Consider the following 16227-nt stretch of genomic DNA (forward strand, 5'->3'; position numbering starts at 1 on the left):
TACCGGTATATTTTGAAAAAATGAGCACTGTGTTACCGGTATATTTTGAAAAATGAGCACTGTGTTACCGGTATATTTTGAAAAATGAACACTGTGTTACTGGTATATTTTGAAAAAATGAGCACTGTGTTACCGGTATATTTTGAAAAATGAACACTGTGTTACCGGTATATTTTGAAAATGAGCACTGTGTTACTGGTATATTTTGAAAATGAACACTGTGTTACCGGTATATTTTGAAAAATGAACACTGTGTTACTGGTATATTTTGAAAAATGAGCAATGTGTTACCGGTATATTTTGAAAAATGAACACTGTGTTACCAGTATATTTTGAAAAATGAGCAATGTGTTACCGGTATATTTTGAAAAATGAGCACTGTGTTACCGGTATATTTTGAAAAATGAACACTGTGTTACCGGTATATTTTGAAAAATGAGCACTGTGTTACTGGTATATTTTGAAAAATGAACACTGTGTTACCGGTATATTTTGAAAAATGAGCACCGTGTTACCGGTATATTTTGAAAAATGAGCACTGTGTTACTGGTATATTTTGAAAAATGAACACTGTGTTACCGGTATATTTTGAAAAATGAGCACCGTGTTACCGGTATATTTTGAAAAATGAGCACTGTGTTACTGGTATATTTTGAAAAATGAGCACTGTGTTACCAGTATATTTTGAAAAATGAGCACTGTGTTACTGGTATATTTTGAAAAATGAGCACTGTGTTACCGGTATATTTTGAAAAATGAGCACTGTGTTACCGGTATATTTTGAAAATGAGCACTGTGTTACCGGTATATTTTGAAAAATGAGCACTGTGTTGCCGGTATATTTTGAAAAATGAACACTGTGTTACCGGTATATTTTGAAAAATGAGCACCGTGTTACCGGTATATTTTGAAAAATGAACACTGTGTTACCGGTATATTTTGAAAAATGAACACCGTGTTACTGGTATATTTTGAAAAATGAGCACTGTGTTACTGGTATATTTTGAAAAATGAAGACTGTGTTACCGGTATATTTTGAAAATGAGCACCGTGTTACCGGTATATTTTGAAAATGAGCACCGTGTTACCGGTATATTTTGAAAAATGAGCACTGTGTTACCGGTATATTTTGAAAAATGAGCACTGTGTTACTGGTATATTTTGAAAATGAGCAATGTGTTACCGGTATATTTTGAAAAATGAGCACTGTGTTACCGGTATATTTTGAAAAATGAGCACCGTGTTACCGGTATATTTTGAAAAATGAGCACCGTGTTACCGGTATATTTTGAAAAATGAGCACTGTGTTACCGGTATATTTTGAAAAATGAGCACTGTGTTACCGGTATATTTTGAAAAATGAGCACTGTGTTACCGGTATATTTTGAAAATGAGCACCGTGTTACCGGTATATTTTGAAAAATGAGCACTGTGTTACCGGTATATTTTGAAAAATGAGCACCGTGTTACTGGTATATTTTGAAAATGAACACTGTGTTACTGGTATATTTTGAAAAATGAGCACTGTGTTACCGGTATATTTTGAAAAATGAGCAATGTGTTACTGGTATATTTTGAAAAATGAGCACTGTGTTACTGGTATATTTTGAAAATGAACACTGTGTTACTGGTATATTTTGAAAAATGAGCACTGTGTTACCGGTATATTTTGAAAAATGAGCACTGTGTTACTGGTATATTTTGAAAATGAAGACTGTGTTACCGGTATATTTTGAAAATGAGCACTGTGTTACCGGTATATTTTGAAAAATGAGCACCGTGTTACCGGTATATTTTGAAAAATGAGCACTGTGTTACCGGTATATTTTGAAAAATGAGCACCGTGTTACTGGTATATTTTGAAAAATGAACACTGTGTTACTGGTATATTTTGAAAAATGAGCACCGTGTTACCGGTATATTTTGAAAAATGAGCACTGTGTTACTGGTATATTTTGAAAAATGAAGACTGTGTTACCGGTATATTTTGAAAAATGAGCACCGTGTTACCGGTATATTTTGAAAAATGAGCACCGTGTTACCGGTATATTTTGAAAAATGAGCACTGTGTTACCGGTATATTTTGAAAAATGAGCACTGTGTTACTGGTATATTTTGAAAAATGAGCAATGTGTTACCGGTATATTTTGAAAAATGAGCACCGTGTTACCGGTATATTTTGAAAAATGAGCACCGTGTTACCGGTATATTTTGAAAAATGAGCACCGTGTTACCGGTATATTTTGAAAAATGAGCACTGTGTTACCGGTATATTTTGAAAAATGAGCACTGTGTTACCGGTATATTTTGAAAAATGAGCAATGTGTTACCGGTATATTTTGAAAAATGAGCACCGTGTTACCGGTATATTTTGAAAAATGAGCACCGTGTTACCGGTATATTTTGAAAAATGAGCACCGTGTTACTGGTATATTTTGAAAAATGAACACTGTGTTACTGGTATATTTTGAAAAATGAGCACCGTGTTACCGGTATATTTTGAAAAATGAGCAATGTGTTACCGGTATATTTTGAAAAATGAGCACCGTGTTACCGGTATATTTTGAAAAATGAGCACCGTGTTACTGGTATATTTTGAAAAATGAACACTGTGTTACTGGTATATTTTGAAAAATGAACACTGTGCTACCGGTATATTTTGGAATTTAGAAAAGTCGTGGTTATGATATTGAATACTCATAGAATTTTAAGATAAATCGTTTAGATTTCCACTAAGTTTGATTTTATTAAACTTGTATTAATCTAAGATAGTAAGTCTAATACCATATTATGTGGAAGTGAGTATTAAAAGTAAGTAAACTTTAGACAAGGTTCAACGAGATATAAAACAAGTTAACACACCAACTGCGGTGTGAAAAGGGTAACATTCACATTATTAAAGCAGAAGACTTAAACGTTACAATTGCTTCATAATATTTCCAATTCTAAAGAATCATAATTCTATGTTTTAAAAAAACGGTGAAGCTTGCACGTAACAACAACAACAATAAACAAAATAACTTACATGACAAACATACTTCATTAAAGTGCCACGCATCTCTCTCTGCGATTAATGTATTAGTGCCATCTGGTGACGCACGATCGTGGTACAAATAACATTTAGATTCCTCGTAATTTTCACCGTTGTTAAAATCGACTCCGCAGTTTTTCTATCGTTATTATAGCTACCGCCAGGTAACCTCTGGTTACTGCTCGACTCAGAGTCTCCGAACCTTCTAGAAGTCTCACTTAATGTCCTGTGTCCTGGGACGGAAAAGGACAGGGGTTTACCGGGAAAGAAGTCAAATGATAAACATTCCTGTATAGAGGTCGTCCGGTCCTCCTGACAACGACGTATACATTCTTCAAGTACTCTTGTCGGTAAGTCTTTGCGCGTTACCTAACGGTGAAATGTTGCACTATATAGAATCAAAATAACTCTATCAAATACGTACTTAGCACAAACACGTGCGTGTTCAGTGATATTACGTGATGTAACATCAGATAAAAATTTTATATATTCCTTGCTTGTAAAGTAGGATGTACTAATGATTCGATGTGTTTTTATTAATTAACTGATAAAAAGCAATATTATCATGTTGTAAGAATTATAATTTTCTCTCTTGAGTTAAATCCGTTATTACTTTATCGATTTTATTTATTATTAGGCAAAAAGCTACACAATAGGTTATTAGTAGTGCGCTCAATTCGGGTATCGAACCACGTTTTTAGCGTTATATCTCTTCACACTTACAGCAGTGCCGTTTGGAAGGGTACTTTTAACGTAAAGTTATGATTATAAACATAAATTTATGAATAAATGAAAAGCATATGGATTTTTAGAACATTTAACTTACTACAAAGATTATCCATCACGTGCGTATTATCTTCCACCAACCAGCGTTCGCTGGCGAGGTTATCGTAAATTTTACCGGAAATAAGAGATAAAATACACCCTGAAATAGGGCATATTTATGAGGTTAATAGGGATTTAATAGCAGCTGGTTTCATAAATTATATATTTTGTCATACAGAACTACTTTCATAAATTATATATTTTGTCATATAGAACTAGTTTCATAAATTATATACTTTGTCATATAGAACTAGTTTCATAAATTATATAGTTCGTCATATCGAACTATTTTCGTAAACTGTATAGTTTGTCATATAGAACTAGTTTCATAAATTATATATTTCGTTATATCGAACTTGTTGAATAAACTATGTAGTTTGTCATATCGAACTAGTGTCATAAATTATATATTTCGTTATATCGAACTTGTTGCATAAACTATGTAGTTTGTCATATCGAACTAGTGTCATAAATTATATATTTCGTCATATAGAACTAGTTTCATAAATTATATAGTTCGTTATATCGAACTGAGATGGCTGTTGGCAGTTTATAATGTAGATTATTCTGAAAATTATGTAAGAAATTCTGTTAAACTACACGAAGCTATTCTTCATTGATATATAATTAAACATTTTAGTAATTAATATGTAATTAAACAACAGACCGACTGACATGTAACCAAACAACTTACCAGTTCACTCCTCGAACGTCCACCTCCAAATTCGTTTCCACCACCAACGAGTTTGTAACCTGAAACTTTTTCATACACCAGCTTTCCAATCCCGTTGTTACAACTCTGGGCTGTCATAAACACCAGAAGAAACGAAGGGAAAATGTTACTTATGGAGTAAGTTTCAAAACTTGACGTATAGAAACACGTCACTATTATTTGTACTTCAGGAAATTTATCTTCAAAACCGGTAAAGATACGTTAGCCTTTCGTTTATGGATGAGAAAAAAGCCATTCATCATGTCACGAATTTTTCTCTGTAATAGACCATCGCATCTCATTCTCACGTTTACAGAAAACAAATGAAATAATTTTTTCGGATGTGTTTTACAGTTTCATCCCTGTAAAACGTTGCGGGTCTATTTAAAGGTAAACTGTAATTATTTTAAATAAATATCCCTCAGTTTTGTGATTAGAGGTAAGAAAAAAATCACAAACGTTTCTAGATCTGATTAGCAGAAAGTGATTTTATAAAAAAAACACCCAACAGTCTCTCAGTTGTGTGATTAGAGATTACATACTCTTGTCCACAGGGAATATTGTTTAATTTGGTTGTTGTTAAGTGCAAAGCTACACAGTGGGCTATCTGTGTTTTGCCCACAAATTGTATCTAAACCTGAATTATAGTGTCGCAAGCCCGAAGACTTAGCGTTGAACCAGAGGGAAGCAGCAGGAACAATACTTAAACGTCAAAGTTGTCTTCGGTAAAAAACAACTTGTTAATTATGGACAAGTAGGTAGAATTGTTAACACTAAAAATAAAGTGGAGAAATATACGTGCGTTTATTAGGGTTGTCCTCCTGTATGAATTATGAGAAAGTTACGTGTTACCTCTAGACAAACGTGGTCTATTATGTTGAGACATACAATGTCCTGCAGATATCGAAGATAAAATATAACTAAAGAAAACGGAGTAACAGAAGAAACAGGAAACCTAAATGAACCCAGTGGACAAACTACAATTCAGTCAAATCGTCTGATTTCCATTCTGTAGTAATTCTCGGCATTTGAAGATAGCAACAAGCTTAGCTGTAAAAACACCAGGGCCTGTGGGTGGGTCGGGATTCTTGTGTAACACCAGGGCCTGTGGGTGGGTCGGGATAGTTGTGTAACACCAGGGCCTGTGGGTGGGTCGGGATAGTTGTGTAACTCCAGCGCCCGTGGGTGGGTCGGGTTAGTTGTGTAACTCCAGCGCCTGTGGGTGGGTCGGGATAGTTGTGTGACACCAGGGCCTGTGAGTGGGTCAGGATAGTTGTGTGACACCAGCGCCCGTGGATGGGTCGGAATAGTTGTGTGAGATATTCTTTCGTCGTTAAACAGTTTTCTTGGGTTATAAAAAATCGCCTCTCTTTCCACGAAATTATTTCCCGGATGACGCTTTGAAGAGTTATAATAAGTTTAAAGTACTAAAATGGACACAAATCTAGGTGTTTGATAGCCTATAACTTATATAATCTTGTTCAACTTCAGGTTTCTTTAAGATCTATAAGAAACACCTTACGACATAATCGAAAATCATTCCAGTGTTGGGAATATATTCTGAAAAAATAAAAAATATCTGCAGTTCTTAATCACTGGCATATGGAGTAGATGAATCGCTGTACTCGACCATTTACTGTGTTTGAATTTTAAAGAATGTCTTACCAGGAAACACCAACAAATTAACGTTTTATCTCGATTCGTACAGGACTCGCTGGGCGTCCAAGAATTCTTTCGTTCGAAACCGAGCCGAAGAAATAATTGAAAGAAACAAAACAGTATAAAAGTTCTCCATGCCGTTGACAGTAAATTCGTTATCTAAACACAGATTCTTTTATCGTATTTGTTTTGGTAAGTTTAGAAGAAAGACAATCATCTTGTCTAAAATTAGACATATATATGTGTATCCTTTTTTAATTTATAAGCAGTATAACAGAGCAAAGAATTTATGATTCGAACGTTGGTCTTTCACGTGAACCACAGAAAAACCATCTTCCAGCACATAAAGTTTTATAAAATTTTGTGAAAATCGTCTGAAACAGAAAAGTGGTGCTGATTGTTTCGAAAGTTAAATACACACATTATTATTATTATTATTATTATTATTATTATTATTATTATTATTATTATTATTATTATTATTATTAATGATTATTATTATTATTATTATTATTATTATTATTATTATTATTAATGATTATTATTATTATTATTATTATTATTATTATTATTATTATTATTATTATTATTATTATTAATGATTATGAACAAACCTATCATAGCTCACCATATGTTTGTAACAATTTCACAAAAACTGACGAGCCTGGCATGGCGTGCGACTCGTAATCTGATGGTCACGGGTTCGCATCCCCGTTGCACCAAACATGCTCGCCTTTTCAGTCGTGGGGGCGTTATAATTCAACGTTCAATCCCACTATTCGTTGGTAAAAGAGTAGCCCAAGAGTTGGTGGTGGGTGGTGATGACTAGCTGCCTTCCCTCTTGTCTTACACTACTACATTAGGGACGGCTAGTGCAGATAGCCCTCGTGTAGCTTTGCGCGAAATTCAAACACAAACAAAACAAACTGACTATCACAGTCGGCAGACTATATATAATGATGGCCAACATACGCAGTAGACATGCTACAAACAGGCCATAAGGGCGTTATAATGTAACAGTCAATCCCACTATTCAGTAGACATACTACAAACAGGCCATAAGGGTGTTATAATTTAACAGTCAATCCCACTATTCAGTAGACATGCTACAAACTGGCCATAAGGGCGTTATAATGTAACAGTCAATCCCACTATTCATTAGCGAGGGGTGTTTATGACTAGCTGCCTTACCTCTAGTCTTACACTACTAAATTAGGTACTGTTAGCGCAGATAGCTCTCGTGTAGCTTTGCGCAAAAATTCAAAAGATACGAACAAACAAGGACGCACGCATGAAAATCAACAGAGAGTTTTACATTAAAATATGGTTTGTTTGACATTAGCTATAATTTGTTTCTCTAACCAACAAACCCAACAGCAAGGCAAGAAACCATCACAAAGATACCAAGTCAGAAAGTTCCCAACTCATCAAATTGTTCATCTTGTTGTTTCAGTCAAAACAGCTCCACGTATACTGTATCACAAACATCAGTTTAATCCAGTGAGTGTGTGTGTTTCTACATCTTATCATCACTTATTTGTAATAACTAGTAGTAGTTTATTACAATTCTAGCTTGAACAATGAGGTCATTACCCCTTGAAGTTAGTTTTTAAAGAAATATAGTGTTATTTTAAAAAGCTTAAGTACAAGGTGAAACAGGAATTACCAGCCAGTAATAGACGAACGTTAGTGGACACTCAATGCTTTGTACACTGTACAATCCATGTCTTTATGGAGCCATTCCGTATAATTATGTATGAAGTGAAGGAGTAGAAAAAGATCAATAGGCATGATATTAAATTTTATTAAATACATTCATAGAATACATTAGCTTTCGGTCGTGAAAAAAAACGTCACCAAACATTTATAAATGTAAAATGATGTAAAGATGGCAGAATAATGTAAACAAAAATATCTGGATGATACAGCGATACATGGATCATCCATACATGATTTAAATTTGATGTTACACTCTGAAAGACATAGTTGACTTTAGCATCACTGCATTTAGAAGTTATATATTCCTTACTGTTGGTATGCAGTTTGTTGTTGACTTTAGTATCACGACATTTAGAAGTTATATATTCCTTACTGTTGGTATGCAGTTTGTTGTTGACTTTAGTATCACGACATTTAGAAGTTATATATTCCTTACTGTTGGTATGCAGTTTGTTTATCATAACGTCATAGTTATGTCAGGACAGACATCAGTACAGTGTAAGTAAGATCCGTCAGGACAGACATCAGTATAGTGTAAGTAAGATCCTAGGACTTACTTATAACCAAAACCAAGTTGAGTCAAAACATGTCTTGATTATTAAAGTCTATCACAGACTCTCGTTTCGAGGTCGGTCGAATTTATTGACCTCGTAACCATCTAGTACTCGTACATTTTACAATGTAACATTAAATTTGAATACTGTAAACCATGTATGGATGATCTATATATAGTTGTATCATCCCTATATTATTGTTTACATTGTTGTCGACACTGCCATCCTCACATCATTTTTAGAGTTACAGACTGTTTTTATTAATGTTAGTCAATAACATTGTTTTGGTCAACGAGTAAGTAGACAAACCTTATGGTGTGTTTCAATAGTTTTTTATTGGACTGTTTTACAGTTATGTTTTGTTTAAGTAGACAAACCTTATTATGTGTTTCAATAGTCTTTTATTGGACTGTTTTACAGTTATGTTTTGTTTAAGTAGACAAACCTTATTATGTGTTTCGATAGTTTTTTGTTGGACTGTTTTACAGTTATGTTTTGTTTAAGTAGACAAACCTTATTATGTGTTTCAATAGTTTTTTATTGGACTGTTTTACAGTTATGTTTTGTTTAAGTAGACAAACCTTATTATGTGTTTCGATAGTTTTTTATTGGACTGTTTTACAGTTATGTTTTGTTTAAGTAGACAAACCTTATGGTGTGTTTCAATAGTTTTTTATTGGACTGTTTTACAGTTATGTTTTGTTTAAGTAGACAAACCTTATTGTGTGTTTCAATAGTCTTTTATTGGACTGTTTTACAGTTATGTTTTGTTTAAGTAGACAAATCTTATTATGTGTTTCGATAGTCTTTTATTGGACTGTTTTACAGTTATGTTTTGTTTAAGTAGACAAACCTTATTATGTGTTTCAATAGTCTTTTATTAGACTGTTTTACAGTTATGTTTTGTTTAAGTAGACAAACCTTATTATGTGTTTCGATAGTTTTTTATTGGACTGTTTTACAGTTATGTTTTGTTTAAGTAGACAAACCTTATTATGTGTTTCGATAGTTTTTTGTTGGACTGTTTTACAGTTATGTTTTGTTTAAGTAGACAAACCTTATTATGTGTTTCAATAGTTTTTTATTGGACTGTTTTACAGTTATGTTTTGTTTAAGTAGACAAACCTTATTATGTGTTTCGATAGTTTTTTATTGGACTGTTTTACAGTTATGTTTTGTTTAAGTAGACAAACCTTATGGTGTGTTTCAATAGTTTTTTATTGGACTGTTTTACAGTTATGTTTTGTTTAAGTAGACAAACCTTATTGTGTGTTTCAATAGTCTTTTATTGGACTGTTTTACAGTTATGTTTTGTTTAAGTAAACAAACCTTATTATGTGTTTCGATAGTTTTTTATTGGACTGTTTTACAGTTATGTTTTGTTTAAGTAGACAAACCTTATTATGTGTTTCAATAGTCTTTTATTGGACTGTTTTACAGTTATGTTTTGTTTAAGTAGACAAACCTTATTATGTGTTTCAATAGTTTTTTATTGGACTGTTTTACAGTTATGTTTTGTTTAAGTAGACAAACCTTATTATGTGTTTCAATAGTCTTTTATTGGACTGTTTTACAGTTATGTTTTGTTTAAGTAGACAAACCTTATGGTGTGTTTCAATAGTTTTTTATTTGACTGTTTTACAGTTATGTTTTGTTTAAGTAGACAAACCTTATTGTGTGTTTCAATAGTTTTTTATTGGACTGTTTTACAGTTATGTTTTGTTTAAGTAGACAAACCTTATTATGTGTTTCAATAGTTTTTTATTGGACTGTTTTACAGTTATGTTTTGTTTAAGTAGACAAACCTTATTATGTGTTTCGATAGTTTTTTATTGGACTGTTTTACAGTTATGTTTTGTTTAAGTAGACAAACCTTATTATGTGTTTCGATAGTCTTTTATTGGACTGTTTTACAGTTATGTTTTGTTTAAGTAGACAAACCTTATTATGTGTTTCGATAGTTTTTTATTGGACTGTTTTACAGTTATGTTTTGTTTAAGTAAACAAACCTTATTATGTGTTTCGATAGTTTTTTATTGGACTGTTTTACAGTTATGTTTTGTTTAAGTAGACAAACCTTATTATGTGTTTCAATAGTCTTTTATTGGACTGTTTTACAGTTATGTTTTGTTTAAGTAGACAAACCTTATTATGTGTTTCAATAGTTTTTTATTGGACTGTTTTACAGTTATGTTTTGTTTAAGTAGACAAACCTTATTATGTGTTTCAATAGTCTTTTATTGGACTGTTTTACAGTTATGTTTTGTTTAAGTAGACAAACCTTATGGTGTGTTTCAATAGTTTTTTATTTGACTGTTTTACAGTTATGTTTTGTTTAAGTAGACAAACCTTATTGTGTGTTTCAATAGTTTTTTATTGGACTGTTTTACAGTTATGTTTTGTTTAAGTAGACAAACCTTATTATGTGTTTCGATAGTTTTTTATTGGACTGTTTTACAGTTATGTTTTGTTTAAGTAGACAAACCTTATTATGTGTTTCAATAGTTTTTTATTGGACTGTTTTACAGTTATGTTTTGTTTAAGTAGACAAACCTTATTATGTGTTTCAATAGTTTTTTATTGGACTGTTTTACAGTTATGTTTTGTTTAAGTAGACAAACCTTATTATGTGTTTCAATAGTTTTTTATTGGACTGTTTTACAGTTATGTTTTGTTTAAGTAGACAAACCTTATTATGTGTTTCAATAGTTTTTATTTGACTGTTTTACAGTTATGTTTTGTTTAAGTAGACAAATAGTTTTTTATTGGACTGTTTTACAGTTATGTTTTGTTTAAGTAGACAAACCTTATTATGTGTTTCAATAGTTTTTATTGGACTGTTTTACAGTTATGTTTTGTTTAAGTAGACAAACCTTATTATGTGTTTCGATAGTTTTTATTGGACTGTTTTACAGTTATGTTTTGTTTAAGTAGACAAACCTTATTATGTGTTTCAATAGTTTTTATTGGACTGTTTTACAGTTATGTTTTGTTTAAGTAGACAAACCTTATTATGTGTTTCAATAGTCTTTTATTGGACTGTTTTACAGTTATGTTTTGTTTAAGTAGACAAACCTTATTATGTGTTTCGATAGTTTTTTATTGGACTGTTTTACAGTTATGTTTTGTTTAAGTAGACAAACCTTATTATGTGTTTCAATAGTCTTTTATTGGACTGTTTTACAGTTATGTTTTGTTTAAGTAGACAAACCTTATTATTGTGTTTCAGTTATGTTTTGTTTAAGTAGACAAACCTTATAGATTTTTTATTGGACTGTTTTACAGTTATGTTTTGTTTAAGTAGACAAACCTTATTATGTGTTTCGATAGTTTTTATTGGACTGTTTTACAGTTATGTTTTGTTTAAGTAGACAAACCTTATTATGTGTTTCGATAGTTTTTTATTGGACTGTTTTACAGTTATGTTTTGTTTAAGTAGACAAACCTTATTATGTGTTTCATATAGTTTTTTATTGGACTGGACTGTTTTACAGTTATGTTTTGTTTAAGTAGACAAACCTTATTATGTGTTTCGATAGTTTTTTATTGGACTGTTTTACAGTTATGTTTTGTTTAAGTAGACAAACCTTATTATGTGTTTCAATAGTCTTTTATTGGACTGTTTTACAGTTATGTTTTGTTTAAGTAGACAAACCTTATTATGTGTTTCAATAGTTTTTTATTGGACTGTTTTACAGTTATGTTTTGTTTAAGTAGACAAACCTTATTATGTGTTTCAATAGTTTTTTATTGGACTGTTTTACAGTTATGTTTTGTTTAAGTAGACAAACCTTATTATGTGTTTCAATAGTTTTTTATTGGACTGTTTTACAGTTATGTTTTGTTTAAGTAGACAAACCTTATTGTTATGTGTTTCAATAGTTTCAATTTTTTATTGGACTGTTTTACAGTTATGTTTTGTTTAAGTAGACAAACCTTATTGTGTGTTTCAATAGTTTTTTATTGGACTGTTTTACAGTTATGTTTTGTTTAAGTAGACAAACGTTATTATGTGTTTCAATAGTTTTTTATTGGACTGTTTTACAGTTATGTTTTGTTTAAGTAGACAAATGTTATTGTGTTTCAATAGTTTTTTTATTGGACTGTTTTACAGTTATGTTTTGTTTAAGTAGACAAAAATTTTGTCTGTATCTGGAATAATTTGATTATCACAACACTAAGCACTTCACAGGGCTGGAGTTAGACCTAAATACCTAGTCAAAAAATAAACAAATGGGACCCAGCGGACTCTATTCGTACAGGTATTATACATCAAGCAAAGGAAATACAAGCCCAGTCAGTCACTGTCACCGGCCGTTATACCTGCCACTGTTTATAAATTGTATAATACTTCACCATTAAACCGAATTTTTACTTAATACAAGATAAAAAATATAAGAAAAGTTTAGTTTTACTTAAGTTATTTAGTTTTTTACAGTATGTTTTGAAGCATTTTAAAATTTAAATTAAATTTTGAAAAACCTTTATAAAGTTCGTGTTTAACAAAAACAAACTGAACTGCATACATGTTATGTGTTTCATAATCAATAAATATTGATTTGGCATAAAAAGTATTTCAACTTATGTATATTATAAGTTTTCTAGTTACTTGTCGTATAGGTTTAAAATATATCAAATAAACTCTATCAACTCATGGATCTCCCCATGACTCCTTAAATAGAGTTAATATGACACATATTTTAAAATTTTAAAATCCTGTGTGACGTCTTGACGGAAGGTTTTAATATAACACATATCTTTAACTCAAGTGCTGTTTATATACCATATATCATTATATTTTAAATCTCACCCCGTGACTTGTTTAAAGGAGGTTATATTTAGCTGATTATATTTAAGTTTAATATGCAACTAAAATGTAGGTTTGACTTGTTTGTTACTTTCAGAGAAGATAAAATATTGTGTTTTCTTATGCAAATCTAACCGCTTTCATTTCGGAATGTGCACGCTCTCTAGTCACAAAGTTTTTTATCAAATTCGCTCATCTATACAGTTCTACTTCCGTTTTTTTAATACTTGGCACGATCGAAACAGAAGTGTTGCGGGCTGATGGAACAGGAAGTTTAATAACGCTAGTGTATACAGGCAAAGCTTATAAACATGCTCCATATTTATATTTTCATCACATGTTTCTTTTGACGTGAAAATATACCGGAAATAAAATGGGATTTCATGGGTTCGTGGCCTCGAGTTCGGCAGTCACTTCTACATCTCACAATACATTAACCGGATGTTGCCTCTAAGTCTACCGGAAACATGAGGAATTTACGAAACAGGTAGATATTTTTCTTTACCCTCATTAAATATGGATGTCGAAATGAAGCCATGTCTCTCAACATTGTAGATTAATACTACAAATTTATATATAGCAAGACGAAGTATTTAATTTATGAAACAAATACTGCCGAACCTTATCCAAACCTAAACTTGAAATAACTATGCATGAGAATCTCCCGCTGGTACAGCGGTAAGTCTACGGATTTACAACGCTAAGATGGGGGATTCGATTTTCCTCGGGGTGCTCAGCAGATAGATCGGCGTTGGTTTTGCTATACGAAAAACACACATTCATATAATTAATTTAATAATCATTAAACGCTTATTCCATATTTCCATGTTATAAAAACCACAGGTGAGATCCCAAGTGCTACATAATTACATGGTTAATGATCTGTATTTTAAAACTTTTCTTAGCTGTGTTATATTAAGGTATTTAGCTAAGCCTAACAAAGCTTACAAACTCTGAAACATATACAATCTCTATAACAACACGTCACAGGCGTAATTTACACAGGGAACATGTTCCCCACACACTTTTAAAAACAAAGTTTTATCATTCGTCGCTGTAATTCATATCCACTTGAATAAACAAATATGAGACACAGAATACAATACTTAACAAAGACAATATATAAATAACGTATATTAAATAGTTACCTTCTGTGAGAATGCGCAAGGCAGCAAGAAAAGACACCATTGGAATCATCTTTCTCAAAGTGATTGTCATGCCTACAAAAATAAAGACATTTTGTTCATTTCTTACATGAACTGTCACCAAACGCTTTGTTAAATCACTGATGTCACAACGCTTACAGAAATAAAGACATGGCCTTCACTTCTTATGTTAACTTTAGCCACGGACTTAACGAATTTTTCTCAATATGAACGTTAATAGCCTCTATGTAGAAATATGCAATATATGTAACGTTTCGTGATATTAAATTGTAAAAATAAATATACGTATGCATCTCATCTTATGATGCTTACCCTATTGGCTGATTCGTCTTTGCGTCAGAGGTTTAACAGCCAATGAAAACCGTTACTATGAATGTCAAGTTGGAAATTAATACGGATGGTTTAGAAGATGTTATATTGATAGAAAGGTAAGTGACCAAGATAAATATGGAAAACGGTGCTCATGAACTTGGAGGAAATAATATCTTCCGGTGTTAAAAAAATATTTACGGAATTATGAACCAGTGCAAACAGACAAGAATGGAATTTGATACGGATGTCAGGATACATTGACAGTCATAAAAAAATATCTTGATTTCAAAGTATGACAGAGTGAACAAAATGTGAAGTGAAATGAAAGTTCAAACACATTCTAACAAACAGATCAGTATAATTATCAGTTCCTTCCTTTTTTATCATCCATAAAAATGATCAAAACACCAGCGATTAAAAGACAGTGAGAAACGGTTATTTACCCTAGTTTTATGGTAAAGTTTATAAAACTTTTAACATGCCATTCAAAGTGTACCAAGTTAAATTCGGATTAATTCTTTGTTATTATAACTTAAAGCTACTTAAAACCACCTATAGATGTCAGTGTTTATTTTAGCAGTACAACAGTTTAGAATTAATTTCACTCTTATTGTGTTGTTTTTCTTCGTTCATAATTTTATGTGACTTCTTTTCAGTATCAGGCTCTTATTAATCTAATTTATCAAACAAACCATTTCCTTCAAACTATGGGAAGTCCTGTTACTTACGATGTTTCATAATTCGTAAAATAAAATAATCACAATTTCACACGTTATTGTGATAAAGAACTGTAATATTTTATTTTAACATCAGAAATAGGCTGGAGCGCCTTCATTATAATTAAACATGAGACATTATATTGTGGATTCCTTCTGATTGGACAACTACAGTTTGTCGTCATGATCGCAATTCCGTAACAGAATAAAGTTTCATTGATGTTTCTTACAACTCCAATTGTCTGAAACATAAGAAATCTGGTTTCAAAACCCAACTTTGTGGAATAATAAAGTCATTAACGCCTTTTTTCGTCCGAAATTATTTACTCGGTTGTCCCTTCCCCCGGGTTCAGTGGCAAGTCTGAGGTCTTATAACCCTGAATATCATGTTTTATTCTGCAAAGAGAGAACAGAAATAACTCTGGGCTGACCAGTGCTCTGCAAACTGAGGTACACTGTTGAAACATTATGAATCGTTTGTAAAGCACTTTTCAACAGTTCAAACGACTGTATTATTCCCTTCTGGTAAACAAGGGCTTATCTGTCAGTCAAGAAGGGCTGACTACACGTTGCGCATCAGCTTTCTCTGGTAATTCGATTTTTACGTCATCCGTCGGCAGGAATGTACCCTTAAAGTGCTGTGCCAACTAGTTAACATTAGTAAACCACTTTCTAAAGCTCGTATTATCACAACACGATCAAATTTGTTTTTTTTTTAACCTAGAC

At 31.9% G+C, this 16227-nt stretch overlaps 1 pseudogene across 1 annotated transcript in view; it reads right to left on the reverse strand.

Annotated features, from left to right (window-relative positions):
• Positions 1-14671, reverse strand: part of LOC143248428 (uncharacterized) — an 81511-nt pseudogene extending 66840 nt beyond the window's left edge. The window contains exons 1-3 of the transcript XR_013026984.1: positions 14456-14671; positions 4551-4660; positions 3026-3400 (exon numbers count right to left, since the gene is read on the reverse strand). The product of XR_013026984.1 is annotated as an uncharacterized LOC143248428 (transcript). The remainder of the gene's footprint in view (positions 1-3025; positions 3401-4550; positions 4661-14455) is intronic.
• Positions 14672-16227: the final 1556 nt, after the last annotated feature.

This window comes from Tachypleus tridentatus, chromosome 4 (genome assembly GCF_004210375.1).
Source record: "Tachypleus tridentatus isolate NWPU-2018 chromosome 4, ASM421037v1, whole genome shotgun sequence".
Classification (NCBI taxonomy): domain Eukaryota; kingdom Metazoa; phylum Arthropoda; class Merostomata; order Xiphosura; family Limulidae; genus Tachypleus; species Tachypleus tridentatus.